The sequence below is a fragment of the Eptesicus fuscus genome, chromosome 17, assembly GCF_027574615.1.
Source record: "Eptesicus fuscus isolate TK198812 chromosome 17, DD_ASM_mEF_20220401, whole genome shotgun sequence".
Taxonomy (NCBI): domain Eukaryota; kingdom Metazoa; phylum Chordata; class Mammalia; order Chiroptera; family Vespertilionidae; genus Eptesicus; species Eptesicus fuscus.
In genome coordinates, this window is record NC_072489.1 from 8617912 (window position 1) to 8638047 (window position 20136).

General features: G+C 40.1%; 1 pseudogene; it reads right to left on the reverse strand.

The window, feature by feature from the left end:
- LOC103292913 (histone chaperone ASF1B-like) overlaps positions 1–18977 on the reverse strand; it is a 35490-nt pseudogene extending 16513 nt beyond the window's left edge.
- Between the last annotated feature and the right edge of the window lie 1159 nt (positions 18978–20136).

Consider the following 20136-nt stretch of genomic DNA (forward strand, 5'->3'; position numbering starts at 1 on the left):
ATGCAGGTGCACTGGCATAGAACATCGGAGAGTGAATGGTTGCAAAGCACTTGTTTTTTTATATAGTCTTTCTAGAAGTGTTTAGTTTGTGGGCTTATAAAATATGTTTCAAATACAAAATTAATAGAGTGTAGTATTGAAATTTTAGTCAATATAAAAGCAAAAGAATTTCCTCCTCCTGTTCCCTACTACTCCAAGGATAAATCACTGTTCCCACTTTGAGGAGTCTTCTATATAATTTACATACACATAAGTTTTTAAATTTTTACAAAAAACATATCAAAGTATTCAATTGTTATGAAACTTGACTTTTACTTCACCAATATATCATCAATATAGAAACTCAATTTTATCTATTTCAGTAAGAAGGGAAATTATCGGTTCATGTATTCCAAGGAAGGATTGGGTGAGCAACTATAGGATCAGAAGGATAGAATTGGAACCCAAATCTGTACACTCTTCTTATTTCAGATTATTGTGGATTTTCACCTTGATTGTCCTCTCATTACAAAGTAAGTTATCTCTACAGGAGGGAAAATGTGGTACCTATCAATTCCCAGTTCCATTTTAAAAAATCTATGGCATGACTCAAGTTGATTCCACTTTATTAGGTATCTATCTACATTTGGATCAATCAACTGTACGTACATGACTGTGGAGTTATGACTGTCACATATTTGTTTAGCTACCCAAACCTGGAATATTCAACAGTGGTCTATGGGGCAGAATAACTGCAAATATGCCAATTTCAAGTTTGAACCACATAGTTGAGGGCAGGAGCTAGGTGTAGTTTCTAGAAGTATTGAAGCCTAAAAAAATATTGCTAAGATAAAGTTATCTGGATGGACAAAATGATGGGAACCCATTAAGCAAATATGAATGTACTATAGATTATTTGTCATCTCTCTATGGATGGTCATTCACCTTAGCTCACATTTTTAATTACTGCAAATATTTTCCATTATCCTATCTAATAAAGAGGGAATATGCTAATTGACCTTCACACCCTCACAAAGATGGCAGCACCCACAGCCAATAAAGAGGGAACATGCTAATTGACTGTCACGCCCTCACAAGATAGCGGTGCCCACAGCCACAAGATGGCAGCACCCAGCCCCCTCAGCCCCGCCTCATCGAGCCTCAGTCCCCCAGTCCCTTTAGCCCTGCCTCATCCAGCTGGAGTCCCCCAGTTCCCTCAGCCCCACCAGGAGGCAGCAGGTGCTGCGTGCCTCGTCCAGCCAGAGTCCCTGTCCCCTCAGCCCTGCCTCATCCAGCCTCAGTCCCTCAGTCCCCTCAGCACTCACCTCACCCAGTCCCCGCAGCATCCAGCCTCATCCAGCCTCAGTCCTCCAGTCCCCTCAGCCCTGCCTTATCCAACCAGAGTCCCCAAGTCCCCTCAGCCCTGCATGGGAAGACAGTTGGGGGTGATCGGGCCAGCAGGGGAGGGCAGTTGGAGGTGATTGGGCCAGCAGCGGAGGGCAGTTGGAGACGATCATGCCATCAGGGGAGCAGTTAGGTGTCAATCAGGCTGGCAGGGGAGTGGTTAGGGGGCTATCAGACTGGCAGAAAGAGTGGTTAGGGGCAATCAGGCAGGCAGGCAGGCAAGTGGTTAGGAGCCAGCAGTCCCAATTGTGAGAGGGATCCCAGATTGAAGAGGGTGCAGGCTAGGCTGAGGGGACACCCCCCCACCCCAGGTGCAAGAATTTCATGCACTGGGCCTCTAGTTATAAATAATGCTGTTATAATAAATTTGTACACATTTGAGTCCATATAAACATTTATGTTGAATAGATTTGTAGAAATGGAAGTGCAAGTTCAAAGTATATGTATTTTTGAATTTGATATAGACTATAAAATCCCCACTAAAAAATATTTGTACCAAGTTATACCACCACTAATGGTGAATGATTATGCTACTCTGAAATCTCCTAAAAATATTGGATAACATTAAATGAAAGGAAATTAAGAACTTTCAGAAGTGGATTACAAATTATTGAAATTTCTAGGCTTTGTTTTCACTCTACTTCACGTTATGTGGCTTTGAGAATGAATTGACACTGAATATAGTATTAAACATCTGAATTTTGGGATCTTTTTCATCAAGAGTGGAAGAAAATTTAATCTTAAGGTGTGCAGAGAGATGGCTTGGTTTCTTTCTTAGAAAACATAATATTATGAAAGGATCTCTTAAAATTTGGCTTTAGCTATTGAGGGCCAACTTCAACATTTATTTGGGCTGCTCTCTTTCTCAGTTCATTAGCAGTGTCAGTCTTCTACATCAGAAATCACTGAAGTGCGGGCAGTGAGAGTGGAAGAAATGGTGTGCCAAAGAGAGCCTTATCCAGGATGAGGATATATTTCTGTATTTAATTTCTTAGATGACTCAGTGATGTTCTGAACACACATACTATAGCATAAATTTTTCTCAACATATTTTGTGCAAAGATTCACCTGTATCTTGTTAAAATGCAAATCTCAATGTAGTAGTTTAGGAATGGGGCTGAGAATCTACTTGCCAACAAGCACCATGTGTTGCTGAGGTGGTTGGACCATGGACCACATTGTACAGAGGAACAGGCTAACAGGTAACAAAGGGAAGGGACCTAAGATTTAAGCATCATTATGTTAAACTAGAGGCCCAGTGCACGAAATTCGTGCATGGGGAGGTGTGTCCCTCAGCTCAGCCTGCACCCTCTCTAATCTGAGACCCCTCAAGGGATGTCCGACTGCCCATTTAGGCCCAATCCTAAGGGATGTCCGACTGCCCGTTTAGGCCCAATCCCAGTAGGATTGGGCCTAAACGGGCAGTTGGACATCCCTCTCACAATCTAGGACTGCTGGCTCCCAACTGTTCACCTGCCTGCCTTCCTGATTGCCCCTAATTGCTTCTGCCTGCCAGCCTGATCATCCCCTAACCACTCCCCTGCCAGCCTGATTGATGCCTAACTGCTCCCCTGCCAGTCTGTTTGCCCCTAACTGCCCTTCCCTACAGGCCTGGTCACCCCTAACTGCCCTCCCCTGCAGTCCTGGTCCTACCCAACTGCTCTCCCCTGCAGGCCTGGGTCCCGCCCAACTGCCTTTACCTGCAGGCCAGGTTGCCCTCAACTTCCTTCCTCTGCCGGCCTGGTCACCTCTAACTGCCCTCCCCTGCAGGCTTGATCGCTCCCAACTGCCCTCCCCTGCTGGCCTGATTTCCCCCAACTGCCCTCCCTTGCAGGCCTGTCCCCTCCCCTGCTGGCCATCTTGTGGCAGCCATCTTTGAACACATGGGGGCAGCCATCTTGTGTGTTGAAGTGATGGTCAATTTGCATATTACTCATTTATTAGATAGGATAGAGGCCTGGTGCACGGGTGGGGGCCAGCTGGTTTGCCCTGAAGGGTGTCCCAGATCAGGGTGGGGGCTTCCTTGGGGTGTGGGGTGGCCTGGGCGAGGGGCCTGTGGTGGTTTGCAGGTTGGCCACACCCCCTGGCAACCCAAGTGGAGGCCCTGGTATCTGGGACTTATTTATCTTCTATAATTAAAACTTTGTAGCCTTGAGTGGAGGCCAAGGCAGGCCAGGGCTGTGGAAGCTTGGCTTCCTCCATAGCCGGGGGCAACTCAAGCCTCCTGTTCTCTCCAGCTTCTTGGGTGCCGCGATTTTTGTTGGTATTTATTTATCTTCTATAATTGAAACTTTTTAGCCTTGAGTGGAGGCATGGGCCAGCTAGGGTGTGCGGAAAGCTTGGCTTCCTCCATTGCCAGGGAAACCCAAGCCTCCTGCTCACTCCATGGCTGCAGCCATCTTGTTTGGGTTTAATTTGCATACTCACTCCTGATTGGCTGGTGGGCGTGGCTTGTGGGTGTAGCGAGTGATGGTTAACTTGCATATTACTCTTTTATTAGATAGAATTTTTATAAGAATATCAGTGCGCAGGCAAGTTATTGGCCCAAGATCACTCAATTCAAATCTTGAAGCCATGATTCAATCACAGGTCAACTTGAGTAAAAAAAACAAAAAACAAAAAATCCACTTTTTTCCTAGTCACAGCTGAACACCCAAGTCAAGTCTTGTGGTCTGAGAATTTGGAATGAAGGAGACAACTTAAGGAAAATTTTACATGTTTATGTTCAAAGACTTCATGAGCTAGTTTGGGAAACACAAAGCATTGTGTACAATGCAATATGTTCTGTAATACAAGGATATATAATAGTTGTGATTTATAATTTTATTTATTTATTTTATAAATTTTAAATTAATTTGAGACAGACAGAGAGAGAGAGAGAGAGAGAGAGAGAGAGGAACACTGATTGGTGCTCCCCTCCATGTGCCCTGATCAAACCCACAACCTAGGTATGTGCCCTGACCAGGAAGCGAACCAGCCACACTTTGGTGTACTAGACGACACTCCAACCAACCAAGCCACACCACCAGAACTAATTTTATTTTAAATAACAGATACAATTTATATTTGTTGCAAATTAGAAAATATGCAAATGAAAAATAAAAATTAAATTACCTATAAACTCAATATCCAGAGATTATAAGATATAATATGTATATGTTTTGTATATCATTATGTTTTATATTGATTTTTTCTATAAATACATAGATTTATGTCAGGATATCTCAGAAATAGTTTCTGGGATGAGGTTAAAAGTTATCCCGACAACAGTTTAACCCTATAGAAAACTGAAGCTGGTTGTTTTACCTACAAGTCACAATTAGCAGCTACCAATCATACCTGCTTAGAGATTTCTGTCTGTCTGTCTCTTGTATGGTATTAAATGATTCTTACAAGACAATAAATATGTTAATTATATTGTGTTTTCTATTTCTTTATGATATTATCTTGTATGCTTGTTCCTCACCTCTGAATTCCGCTCTCAAAAATTACTTCGATAATTAAATTATGCAACTTAGCATGAAATATATGACATAGGAATGGATGAGCTTCAAGGCTTCCCTTATTCTCCTCCATCAATTCAAAAGTTATGTGTCATTTTGTTGTTCAAGTTGTCCAAGAACATTTACATACACAAAGCAGGAATTCCTGATTCAGAGAAGGCCAGGCCCAGCAAGGAGCTCAGCCGGCTAGGGCCTGGGCTTCCGTGGCCTCTGCTCAGCTGCAGGTCCTGGAGCCTCACCCTCGCAGCAGAAACCCATGACAGGGTGTGGACAGGCGCCACAGACAGGCGTGGAGAGGCCCGCAGCACATCTCTGTGCTTCCTCCTCCGCCCACACCAGCAGCAATGGTGGAGCCCCAGGCAGGACATTCCTTCCAAGTGACAACCAGCAGAACTTGTCCTCTGGGAAGACCCTGGCCTCTCCCTCTGTCAGTAGCCCGGCCAGCAGAGAGCCACTGCAAACTGCTTCAGCAAGTTCAAATTCAGGTCAATAGAGATATCTGTGCTTCAGGTTTAGCAGGAGCCTGAGTGAACCTCAAAGCAAAGACCCAGTGAAGACACTCAAACTTCACATGGTGGGCAGCACAGGCAATGATGGAAGAATCTGGAAGGCCCAGTGGTGCTTACCATACTTTACATGGAGTATGACAATCACATGCTCCCCAGAGTCTATCGGGGTATCATGCAAGCCGCTGCCAGTGAAGCCAAAGGAAACAGACGTGCTGCTGCGGTGCACAGCTCCCAGGGCCGGAGGGCTGCATGAGTGGGAGACCTAGCACGCCCTGACACAGAGCCCTCTCAGTGTGTCCGCATAAGTGGGTATCTAGAATTTCCAGGGCCTTCAAAAACATTGTCTCTATACCAGCCATGGAGTTTCCACTGTGAAAGGCTGCCAGGAGCCACTGGACAGGTAGCTAGCTGACCCTGGCTGCCAGGCCAGCCACTCTACCCACCTGGGAGGATGCACAGACTGACTTGGCGCGTGTCCCCTTGGGCACATCTCCTCTCCCTCTCCCCTGACTTTCTCTGTCTTTTCTTATATTTTTTTTGTTGTTGTTGTTTTTATTTTTGTTGTTGTTGTTGGAGAGGGGAGATGGTTCTATTGAAATAAACACAGTCCACCCAAATGGAAACACACACACACCCACTCTCTGTCTTCCTCTCCTTTTCTCTCTCTTCCTCTCCCCCCTCTTTCCTCATGTCCTGAAATTCACTCGTAATGTCTATTACCACTTCTTCGAGCTGACTAGATTAGATCATCCCTTATAATAAACTACATGTTACATAGTAAATGCGTTCACATCACACACTCCGGTGCGAAAGGGAGGCACATAGAGATAAGAATCTCCGGGCCAGATGGTTTAAACTGTAATCACTTAAAATCAAGAATGGCATGAGAAGTCAGAAGAGCACTGAGCTACTTCTGAAAAAAATTATTTTCTCTGGAATATCAGTCAACAAAGTTCAGCCAAATGGCCTTTTGAGCACAACTGTTTTCCAGCAAACACTGCAGAGTGCTAAGATGAACACACCTAACCTGTTGCCATAGGCTGGTCGGTGGTTAGAGCCTCTGGGTTCCAAAGCTCTAGCATAGATTAAATATTTTATCTTCGAGGAAATGTAATCAGAGAGGAGAATGAGGACTTGGCTTCATCTGATACTTGATTTACTTTCCCTGTCATTTTGATGAGTCACATTTTGGTGTTGATTTTCAATTCAACTGCTGTTGCAGCACCAGAATCCTGAATTATGAACAAAAAAGAGTAGTTTCATTTAGAAATAAATATTTATTCCAGCAGCTGTGGACTCGGGATTTAAATATCATGCTAACTTGCTGAAAGCAAATAGACATAACAGTCAAGCGAGAAGCGAATGGCAGAAACAGTGGGTACACTGTGTGGCGGGTTTGTGGCTTGCTTCTTGTTATCTGCCCGTTTCTTCCCTCTCTGACTTTTACTAGGAATCCTCCAACCACTGCACTTCCAACTCCGCCCCTACAGACCAAGTGATTCCTTCATTCTCTTCATTTACTCATTTAATAAATATCCACTGAGTGGCTAGTGAGTACTCTGCTCATCTATGTAGATACAATAGTTAAAATAATTTATATTAGACAAATACATAAATGTAGTACTGAGCTAAGTGATATTTTTTAGGGTATCTTTTGATAGCTGTTGGAACAGAACATAGTATAATTAATTGTGGGTAAAATAATCAGTGAATGAGGAGAAATATAAACTGTAAATATATAAGAAAGCAAATTATAGAAAGAGCTAGAGAAAAATCGCAGGGTCTGGAAGGTTATCTGAGAAAGATAATGACAAATAATTGGTTATGACATAGGGATGACATGTGGCAGAAGTGGTGGGAGATGACACAGAAAGAGAAGGAGAGACCAGTTTTGAAGAACCTGGAGTGGAAGAGTGTGGTCTTTATTCTGGAGGTGAATCCCCAATGACTGTGGTCAGATGAAGTGTGTATTCCAGGACAATCACTCCAGTTAACGATGGAGAATTTCTATTAGAAATCCAAGATTCTAGACTGTTTTTTACAAGATGTAGAAAAAAAGTTTTGAGACCATAGTTTTTGCTAACACATTAATTACCAAGGTTGTAGCTGATGAGTACACTTCTCCACTCTACAGTTGGCTATAAGAAAATGAGGTTATTTTTGCATACCTTAAAATTAAAGCAAGAGGTAATATGGTGAGTAGGATGCTCTGAATGTCTGACTCTCTTTTGATCTTCAGTGATGATACTTATGATCAAACAAAGATACTAAACTAAAACTAGTTCTTAATGAAAGGAACTGCTTATAGGAGGCATCATTTAGAGTGTCAGCCCAACCCTAGCCTCTTCTTTGGTAAACTTCCCCTCTCACAGCCCCTGTATATTTGGCACAATAAGAAACCTATCCCCTGCCCTTGCCAGTTTTTCTCAGTGGTTAAAGCATTGGCCCACAGGTTTCAGGTTCCATTCCAGTCAAGGGCACGTGCCTCAGTTGCAGGATAGATCCCTGGCCCCATCAGGGTCTGTGGGGGAGGCAACCAATTAATGTGATGTGTCTTTCTCACATCAATGTTTCTCTCTCCCTGTCTCTCCTCCTCCCTTCCACTCTCTCTAAAAATAAATGGGGAAAAAAATATCCTTAGGAGAGGATTAACAAAAACAAGGAAACAAAAAAAATTATCCCCAAACCCTGTCTCCAGGTAATGGGTAAATGATAGGCACATGACCTATGGATAATCAATCCTTTATTATTTTTCTAAACATGTGTTTATTTATTTCAGAGAGAGGGAGGGAGAGAGAGAGATAGAAATATCCTATATAATAAAAGCCTAATATACAAATCAACTGAACGGCAGAACGACTGGTCAGAGGGGGGGGGCGGGGCCTGTGACCCGGCTGTACCAGGCTAGCCAAGGTGGGTGCCAGTGGGCAGAGGGAGGGGATGGCGATCAGAGGGCAGTGGTGACCAGTGGCATTGGGGCAATGGGGGGAAGGGTCTGCCACTGGCCGGCTGGTGCCATCCCCCAATTGACCTTCCGGTCCTCTTTCAGAGGGAGGCCAGACTGTAGCTTAGGCCCGCTTCCCCCTAAGCCATCAGTTGGACATCCCCCAAGGGCTCCCAGATTGCAAGAGGGCACAGGCCGGGCTGAGAGACACCCCCCCCCCCCCGCCCCCAAGTGCACAAATTTTCGTTCACCGGGCCTCTAGTCAATGAATAAGAGAGAATCCTCTATTGGTTGCCTCCTGCATGCCCCCTACTGGAGATCAAGCCTGAAACTTGGGCATGTGCCCTGACCAGGGATTGAACAGTGACCTCCTGGTTCATAGGTTGATGCTCAACCATTGAGCCACACTGGCTGGGCCAAGCCTTTAAACTGGCCTAGTATACCTACTGTGTGACTTGGTAGGCAATGCTACCTTGCCACCCAAACCATAATCTATGGAGAAGTATCTTTGGTATCACTTGGTAGCTTGTTAGAAATGTAAGATCTCAGGCTCTATTCAAGACTTCCTAAATCAACCTGCATTTTACCAAGACTCCCAGATGATTCATATTTATATTAAATTTTAACAGGTTTGACTGTCTTTAGAATTTAAGTTAAGAAACATGGAAAACATGTGAGTTAATAACTGGAAAGAAACCAACACATACAAAATATAACTATGTTCATGTTCACGGCCAATTAGTTCTATAGAAACCCCTGACTACTCCTGCAACTGAGGTGCCTGTAGCTACCCCACGTCTAGACTCTCCTTCCAGTTTCAGGTGTTCAGACTCCTCCTGCAATGTATCTGCTCTTAAATTTCCATGCAAGTCACCTCTTTCATGTAGATATGTACAAGGAACTTCCCTGCTCTTTGAACCAGCTTGCGATTCTTTGTTTCCTTCAACACAAGTTGCCAACATAAAATACTTTTAGTAGCAATCACTGAGGAGTTAGCAAATACAAATCTCCAATTCAATCCCTAAGAGGAACAATTTCTCTTGTGCATAAAATTGTCAGCAACTCTTTTCTCCAGTCAGAGCTGGTCAGCAAGGGAAAAGCAGATCACTCCCATTAGGTTGTGCATTGATTCTTCAGGCAAGCAGAATGGCGCTTCCTCTACAGAAAAGGGTCATTGATTCTTGACCTGTACGAAGGGAAAAAGCCATGTCCACAGAAGTTGGTCCTGCGTTTTCACAGGCAGAATTGGCAATCTTTGCTGATGCTTCTCTAGGGAGGAAGAGAAGAAGTTTAATGTAGATATTCCTATTTTAAATTCCGGAAGTTTGCCTTTTTTCCCAAGATCCTTGCCGGGAAAGTCTGTCTCTTTATTAACATTTTCTCTTTTGTTTTCATAAACTTCTTTAAAGAAAATAGTATCTGCCATAAACACTCTGTCCTGCCTCATTGCATGATATCTGACCTCAAGCTAGTGGTTTAATCTTTCTGCTTCTTTATTTCTTTACTTAGAAAGGGAAGACATAAAAGCCTGTCATCTCTCCTATATGATGGCATGCCATAATCAAATCCAATTACATATATAATATACCAGTATATCCTATCTAATAAAAGGGTAATATGCAAATCAACCGTCACTCTGTCACAAAGATCTTGGTGCCCATAGCCACAAGATGGCTGCACTCTGTCCTCTCAATTCCGCCAGAGTCCCCTAGTCCTGTGGGGGTGGCCGCTGAGAGTGGGCAGCATGAGTGGCCTGGCAGAATGCTTGCCTCATCGCTGTGGTGATGAGGCAAGCATTCTGCACCTGGCCACGGATGGGCCTCTGGCCAGGCAGGGGCATGGAACACTTGGTCGTTGCCCCGGTGATGACACAAGCATTCTGCACCCAGCTGCGGATGGGCCTCTGGGCTGCGGAGAGCCTCTGGGCAGCGGGTGTGGAGCGGCCAGGTCTTGCAGAGAGCTACTGGCGCATGGATTCATGCGCAGGGCTACTAGCATGTATATAATACATATATATAATATATGTAATTACTTATATCTAATTTTTCAATGTTAGTTATATAAATGCAAGATAGTCCTAAAATATCCTAGGGTGACTTAGTACTTTTTCAATATTTTTAGATGTGGAATTTTTTGTTGAAAGAAAATATTGCATTCTAAATAAATAAAAGAGTTTTTGGTCTGTTTGAATTAGCTGCAAGGTAATTTCCTGCTGGATGATCTGAGGAATTTATACTTTAAGCCCTATAACTAAATGCATAAAGAACAATGTGAAAATCAGATTTTTGTATAGCTTGAGACATCATATATTCACCTCAACAACTGCTTGTGGAGTGCCTGAACTATATATCAGCAACAGGGCCGCAATAGAAAGGTCTCAGTATATATAAAACACTACAGGGTATGTGCTAATTGATTGTTGAATTAGTGTTATTGAAGCACAAATACCTCATCAATTAGCTCTGCCTAATGAAAGTCAGTGAGAACTTCACTCTACCTAATGATGGTTGGGGAGAGAGAAGTGAGGTTATAATTGATCCACACTATTAAGAAATAGTAGGAAATTGCACCCTGTGCAGTGTGGCTCAGTTGGTTGAGCATTGTCCCATACACTGAAAGGTCGCAGTTTGATCCCTGGTCAGGGCACATGCTGAGATTGTGGTTTTGATCCCTGGGAGGGGTGCATGCAGTCGGCAACAGATCAATTTCACTCTCACATTGATGTTTTTCTCTCTCTCTTACTCTCTCTTCCTTTCACTCTAAAATAAATAAATGCATGTCCCCAGGTGAGGATTAAAAAAAGCAACAAGAGAAATAGTAGAAAATTTTATGAGAAATAAGTAAGCAAAGAGTGTTCCATACAAAGAGAAGCATAGGTGGGTAAAGTCACAGTGGTGAGTGAGTGAGTGGCTTCAAAAGCATCACATAGTCTGATAAGATTGGAGCTTAATTTATGAGGGGAAAAAGAGTAGCTTAAAAAGTAGAAAAGCTAAAAAAAAAAAAAAAAAAGAAATGGTTGGGGCCAAGCTGTGAAAAGCTTTGACTTTCATGAAACTATTTTCGCAATACATGTTTAATAAAAGAAAAGAAAATGGCTAAATATTTATTTTAGAAAAATCTCTGTGGCAATCAGGTCAAAAAGAGTTTGCTAGATTGTCTCCTTTTGCTCCTGCAAGTCCACAGACCATTTTGTCATCCTGCTCCCCAGTTCCCAGGAATCTGACCTGCATAGATTACATGGAATGTGTTGCCATGACTGCTAGGTTTTGGTAAGATTACATCAGTGGGAGGCCCCAGCAGGAGACTGGAGGGGTGGAAGAGAGTGCTGCTGAGCTATGCTTGGCCTCCAGCTTCCTTCCTTCTGGGTCATTTCTTCCTTTTTCTTTTCCCTCATATATTTATTTATTCATTATTTACACCAGTGTTGAGCAAGCCTTTTAATTTTATTCAATGGGGTTATAATCTGCTACCATTGTATTTATTTTCAAGTTGTATTTTTAGAAGTGTGGCTTTTGAAGGTCCTTCAAGCTCTCATGTCCTCTTGACACGTCCCTCCTTACTTTGAGGCTCAACACAACATTCTAGATTCCTCTTCTGTGACTAGTGCCCTAGTTCTAGAATTTGTCATTTCTCCATGGAGATCTAGTTCCTCTTAGTGATTCAGGGGTGCTTATTGCTGTTGTGATGCATCTGGCCCTATCAGCAAATACACTCAAGGAAAGTCTGCCAGTTTATACTGACAACTCCACAGCTGATCTAAGACCATAGCATTCATTTTAGTCTCCCCCTTTCTATATGTTTAATCCCCTTCTCCAACCTGACTGCCATTATCCTTAGTATATACTCATTTGCACAATCCTAGAATATATAGAAATTAGTTTCAGAATTAATAACTAATATTACTGAGAAAAGGAAATCTACTCAGGTTTAGGGAATGATGGTGCATTCCTGCTGTCACTGACCCTGGAATATTGTACCATTTCTTATTGGCTTCCCAAAACTCTGTGAAAGATTTGCTAAATGGATTTTTATTAAACACTCTTTTTGTATCCAATTGGATCCTGCCCTTTTCCCCTCTAGTGGGTCAATAACTGATAAAATGTGCTAGAGTGTCTGCTTCCCAGGGTTTTAGAATATGTAGCAAGAGTCAATCTACCCAAGTCCTTATCTCTCTGCAGGCTTTGAGCACTGTGTCAGCGCCAATGGATTTATCCAGCTTCTGACTTAATCATGAACACTGCTGTAGTGAGCCATGTAAGAACCTCATATTATGAAATGTATGCAGTCAGAGATCGAGGGAAAGTCATACACCATTTACACACTTTAGAGAAATAAGTCCAGAATGGTTTAAACTAGCTAGTTATATTCACTCTAATTAATAACATTCTATTATTTTTGCTTCTCCACTTAAACCTGGTCCAGGGGTTACATGACAGCTCTTCCATAGCTACCTCTCATTGGCAAGACTTATAAAGAAACACAGAACATTTCTGCAAGCAGCCATGTCATGACATGGCATAAACACACTTTTGGCTGGTTAATACTGTGACTTATAATAAGAAATATATGTTTGGTCTCCATGCCTATGACAGTCCCATGGTTTCTAAGTACTTCGAAATTTCCTGTGATGAGACCAATAAAGGTATCTTGTTGTCAGTGGAACTTTCAGTCCCACTCTCTTCCCTTCCTCACCTCTTAGGAGAGGAGAGGGGCTGACGCTTGAGTTCAATCACCTATGACCAATGATGTAATCAATCATGCTTACATTATAAAATCTCCATTAAAACCCCAAAGAGTTCTGAAAGCTTCAAGGTTGGTGAACACATAGAGATACAGGGAGAGAGGCATTGAAGAGTGTGTAAAACTCCACATCTTTTTTTTCCATACCTTGCCCTATGTATCTTTTCATCTGGCTGTTGATTTGTATCCTTTAATATCCTTGGTAATGAAGTGGTAATCTAGTAAGTAAACCAGTTTCCTGAATTCTCTGAGCTGCTCTAGCAAACTAATTTAATCTAAGAAGGGGGTTGAAAACTTCTGATTTATAGCCACTTGGTCAGAAGCACAGGTAACAACCTGGATTTGCAATTAACAGCTGAAGAGAAGGGCAGTCTTATAGAACTGAGCCCGTAACCTAAAATCTGATGTTATAATCTCAGCATTGCGTTGAATTGCAGATGCCTCACTGGTGTTGAACAGCTTGGTGTTGTGGGGAAAAACACACACACACACATTGAAATTGGGTGCAGAATTGTATCCAGAAGACCTAAACTTTATCTAGTATCAACTTGAATATGTACATGTACCATCATGAGTGTTCATAGACATTTATGGAAGGAATCACAATTAGAGCTGAAATATTAAGGCTCAGAAAAATTAGCTAGTTGAGTAACCAATGTTTGTATTAACCATGTGACCTTATTTTTCATATATTTCATTTTGCATTGATTAAAAATAATATATTGATTATATACTGGAAAACAAGAAATTTCTCATCCCTACACCTGAGAATTTAAAGTGGTACAAAGTTTCTTAAAGGAAATTTGATTATTTTACACTGCATTTGGTATAAATTATTTATAACATTTGATTTAGAGACAAACTGTTCTCTGATTATTCTTTAAAAATGAATAAATAAGAAATGACTTAAGAGGTTTGCATTAAATAATTTTTATCCCATCATATGTTTAATAATTAAATCTTTGTGAAAATATTTAATATTGATAGATTGCCTAAATCTACTTTGATGAAGCTTTTATAAAGTTATACCTTGGTCCAATAAATAATGGTGGAGAATTAATTACAACACATATTTTAAAAAAGCAGGACATAAAATGGGAAATTTATGTATTGATTTATATTAAGAGTTATGGACCCAAATCCATTCGAGTTTAAAAAGTAATGTTATAAAATGTAAGCTAAAAATAAATTGGTCAGTTTGGGGGAATTCTAATTAATCAAATTATTATTTTGAAACATAGGAAATTAATGGGAAAGAATGAAAATTTGTCTACATTTTTTAATTCAAAATATACCAGTAAATAACCAAATGGTAGTGGGGAGGTTCTTTATAGAAGCATCCCAGGCAATGCATGAAGAAAAGTAATAAAACTAAGTTATCCCCATTTTGCCACACTTAATAAATTATTAGTGGATCTAAGCATTGTTTCTCAATGGCTTATAGTATCACAAAATAAGTGAGAACTATATATTATGTATGCTTTGATGAAGAAATACATCCTTTAAGTATTTTTACTCTCTCAAAAATATTGAAACTGCATCCAGTCAAACCTCTTGACCCAAATGTTATTTAGAAGGCAGAGGAGCATATCAATTCACACTTTGATGACACAATCACTTTACAATCTCTACAGAAATGTTTTTAAAATTGCAAGAGAATGAGAAGTACTGGGGAGAAGCACATATAGATTATTTAGATTCTAATTCAAACTATTAAAATTTAAGACCTAAATCCATCGGACAAATTGACTAGATATCTAATGGTATAAAAATATTGTCTTTTATTTTTAGTTGAATAATGGTCTAATGGTATGCTAGAACAGAATTCTTGTTTTTTACTGAAATAAGTACAGATAAAATATGATATCTGTAATTTGCTTTAAAATAATTTCATAAGGGGGATAAGTAGTTAGGGGTATAGGAAAAACAAAACTAGCCATAAGGTGGTAATTGTAAAACTGGATGTTGGGTAGTTGGAGGTTAATTAAACTAGTATGGTTAATTTTGTATACAATGGAAATTTTCTATAATAAAAACATAAAACAAATGAACAACAAATGTACAAGGTGAATATAATTTAGATAGTAATTCAGTAGAGCAAGTAAACAAATGAAAAAATAAAACACCTCTTTCCTCAAAATCAATACAAATTGCTTTTTTGTAATCTACATGTTTATAAAAATTTTCTGACTCTGGAATTTCCAACAGCCAAAACTTCATTGGCATTTGTTATCCTGCAATTCCTCTACCAAAACTCTAGGCAAACCAAAAAACTCAGAAAAACTATTATAGTACTTACCATGACCAATTTCGAATATCATAAAGTCTTCTGCCTTGCACCATAATTTCTAACTAATTAGTGTTGACACACAGGAAGATCACCAATATTATGATATTACATTTAAAAAATATATTTTATTGATTTTTAGAGAGAAAGGAAGGGAGAGGGAGAGAGAGAGAGAAACATTGATGTGAGAGCAAAGCATTGATTGGTTGCCTCCTGTGTGTTTCCTGCCAGGGGATCAAGCCCTAGTCCCTTCTGTGCCTGGGATGACACCCAACTAACTGAGTCACTCTGGCCAGGGATATCATTAAAATTTTAACCAACCAAATCAACAAATTTTCTTATTGATGTTCTTTCTTTTTTTTCTTCTTATCCTCACCTGATATGTTTTTTATTAACTTTAAAGAGAGAGAAAGAGAAAGAGAGAGAGATTTGAGAAAGAAATGTTGATCAGTTGCCTCCCATATGTGCCCTAACTAGGGATGAACCCGAGACCTAGGTATGTGCCCTGACCTGGAACCCAAGGGCAACATTTTTGATGTAGGGGACCAACTGAGCCAACCAACACACACTTTACTGGTTTTCTTTTATAAGAATTTTTCAACTAATTCTCTTGCATTTCTAAGGTACATATTAATAGCATCAGCAGTACTAAAAACTTTTCTTTATCTTTTTTTATAATGAATACTTTTTAATTTTTACATTTGTCTGCTTGAAGTGTTGATAAATATTAGTGAAGACAATAGCCATTTTTGTTTTTTCTTCATAACTAGATTTTGGTTTGAGAGACAATATCATTTATAATTTTTTAAAAAAAAACTTTCATTGAGATATAAATGACATATAACAGTATATTAGTTTCAGGTGTACAACATGATTCAATATTTGCATATGTTGCAAAATGATCACCACAATAAGTCTAGTTAACCTCTGAGACATCATATACAGTTACAACACAAATATTTTTCCTGTGATGAGGACTTTTAAGGTTTACTCTCTTAGCAACTTTCAAATATGCTATATAGTATTATTAACTACTAGAGGCCTGGTGCAAGAAATTCATACACTCAGGGGGGGTCCCTCAGCCCAGGCTGTGCCCTCTCACAATCCAGGAGCTCTTGGGGGATGTCCGACTGCTGGCTTAGGCCTGCTCCCTGCCAGCCATGAGCCTGGCTTCTGGCTGAGCGGTGCTCCCCTTATGGGAGCACACTGACCACCAGAGAGCAGATCCTGCATTGAATGTCTACCCCCTGGTGGTCAGTGCACATCATAGCCACTGGTTGTTCTGCCCTTTGGTCGATTTGCATATTAGCCTTTTATTATATAGGATACTTTTAAACAATATTTAATATTTCAAAAATAATACTTGATATATTAATTATAATATTACTTTCAAGGACATACACATTTTCTACTAATTTTGCAGATGGCTTAATTTTAAATAGAAGAGTGATGAGTTTTGCATGAAATGACATTTCCCAAAAATATTATAAATTGCTTCAAGCACTTTATGTAATACATGTAATCATAAAAACCATCATCATCATCATAAAAACAAATACTCAAGTATCAACCACCTAATTAAGGAATATATTATCTTTAAAACCATTTCAAATGCCTTTTCATCACCTATGTGATTATTTTTTGTTTTAAATTTTTTAAATTATAGATTTTGTTTATGCTTATTAAAATACTGAAAACTATAATAGAATATGAGAAACCTGTAATCTTACCACCTAGTTGTGAGAACTCTTAACCTTTTGTACATTTCCAATGTTTTAGTATATGTGCATATATTTATGTGTTTGCAAAATATAATCATACTATTTTACCTTGGGATTATTAAAATATTTATAAAAGTTTACCATTAAACTTGGTACACATCCAATGTTTTGTTCATATATTTATAAAACATAATCATACTATTTTAACTTGAGATTTTAAAAATATTTATAAATTATTTGCTATTATAAATGTTATTAAATATTGAATCTCTATGAACATCTTTATTATTTTCTTATAAATGGTTTTTGGTAGTGAAAATAGTGGATATGGGTACAAACATTTCTAGTTTTAAGTATTCCTAAATAGCTTTTAAAAATAGTGAAATCAACTTACATTTCAGCAATGATATATTTTGCAATTCATTGTATACTAATTTTACATAAAATTTAGGTGTTCATAATTCATATATTATATGATTTTAAAAACATGAATTTGAAATATTCACACTACTTTCTTAGACAATAGACAAATTTCTGTTTATTTTACTTTCTATACTTTTTACTTTGTTGTTCTGTATTTTTATTCAAGATTTTTAAAATTCATAGTTAATAAGTGTCATTTTCTTATTAAAGACTAGAGGCCTGGTGCACAAAATTTGTGCATGGGGGGCCGTCCCTCAGCCCAGACTGCACCGTCTTGCAATCTGGGGCATCCCTATCGCAATCTGGGGCCTCTGGCTCCTAACTGCCTACCTGCCTGCCTGATTGCCCCTAACTACCTCTGCCTGCCTGCCTCATTGCCCCTAACCACTCGCCTGCCTGCCTGATCGCCCTGGTCTCTGGTCATTCTGGTCATTCCACTGTTTTGGTCACTGGGCTTTTATTATATAGGATTAAGTATTACAAACCAAACTGAAAAATCAATTAAAGTCTTTATGCTTTCAAATTCTATGTTAAATGGCACATTCCTGAGATATATTTTAGGTTGGACTTTCTAAAGTTAACTGAAATTTTACAGGAGATATCAAACCAGGTGCACTTCCACAGTATGTCTGTACAATACATCATGCTTGTCTATTTTAAAATTCCATTCCACCGTTTTTTTTCTTATGTCAGACATGCTGAGAACCAGAGAACAAAGTTAAAACGACAGATATTATTAAATGTCTGGCTGCTCCAGCTAATGGGGCTTAGAATCTCATGCATTTCTAGTTTCAGCTGCCAGTTCCCAAGCAAGTGGGTCTGTTGATAAAGGGTGGCTTTGACAGGGAGGAGGGGAGGGAGGCAATATGATTTTGGGAAATGTACAGATTTAATGGAGAGTATTTTTAGAGCCAAAAGAAAAATGTCTTCAGAGCTTCTTTTATGCTTCTCTTAAGTTGATTCCACAACCACCTTCCCTATCAAATATGGCCGGAGGAGGTCAAGAGAAGAAACCAACCCACCCAGCGATGCAGAACAGACTTCCTGAGAGTTGGGAGTGTCAGATGATTTGACAAGGAAGTTTGGGTAGGGGTATGGGTAAAATGATTCTTTAGAAGATTTTTTTTACCTCAGTTTTCAGTATTTTGTTACAGTAATTTTGTTTTTTGGACCTGCCACCCAGGCATTTTATAGTTCAAAATACAAAGTACATTGAATACTTGACATGAAAAAAGAGGTTAGTTTGGGGAAACTTAATTTAGCCATATTAGCGCAGCCCACATCTGGAGATTCTCCATGCACACAGGGACTCCACCATGAACATGTTCTGCCATGAACATTGCACCATGACCCATTAGACCTCAGCAAGTTATGCTGACCTGGCTCAGTCAGTCCTCTGACACTCACCTGAGCACAACTCTCCAGTGTCTGGCTGGCCTTTGGGCCACGGTTCTGTGCCTTTTTCATGGCTGCATTGCACAATCTCTACTCCTTTTCCATTCTCCATTTCTTTTTTCCCACACACAATCCATCCTTAGTGCACTTCTTACGGAATTATTCTCAACAGTTGTTAAGTTTAGCATAACATGAATGATTGATTGTTTTACCCTCTTCGAGACACATAAAGATTCTATGCAGTGATGTTTACCATAGCCAAGATCTAGAAACCTCCAAAATGCCCATCAGTAGATGAGTGGATAAAAAAAGCTGTGACACATTTACACAACGGCATACTAGATGGCTGTAAAAAAGAAGAAACGTTTACCTTTTGGGACATAATGAACTGGCCTGGAGAGAATTATGCTACTAGTAGGTGAAATAAGCCAGTCGGAGCAAGATAAGTACCTTATGATCTCACTTGTATGTGGAATCTAATGAGCAAATAAACTGATGAACAAAATAGAACCAGTGCATGGATACTTGGGACAGACTGACAGCTGTCAGAGGGGAGGGGAGAGGATGTACTGGGTGAAAGAAGGTGAAAAGATTATCCAAAGAACATGAATGCATAACCCATGGCCACAGACAATAGTGCGGTGATGGCCAGAGGGAAAGAGGGCCAGGGGGAGGAAATGGGGACATCTGTAATAATAATGTCAACAATAAAAATAAGGACACGATTGTGCTTAAGTAATTGAGAAGAAAGGTGAGTGAGCCCAGCACTTTCGCCTCCCTGGGTGCACTGGCAGCCAAACCCCGCCTTGGCCTGGGCGGGTGTGCACACACCACCCTGCCGTTCCTGGACCTCAGATGCCTCCTGTGCAAGGACCTGGGACTCTCTCTTCCAGTCAGGGTTAACCTGACTTATACCTCCATAGCTCTCTCTCCCCACCTCCCTGCCTTTATGTAACTCCTGCCGGAACTCGGATTTAATAAAGAGAAAGCAGGAAGGGGGTTTTAACTTCCATCATCTTTGCTTTGTACTGCATCACAAACCTCTAAATATATACCTTGGATTTAATGGAACATGTGAAGGAATGTAAGAAATGCTAGGTAGGCATTTGGGTAGGTGAGATGTAAAAATAATCAAACCTCTTTCCTTTCTTGACATCTAATTTAATTCCATTTGTAGGCAACTTTACTTCAGACACTTAGATACTTTTACATAAGGATTTTCAAAAGGCCT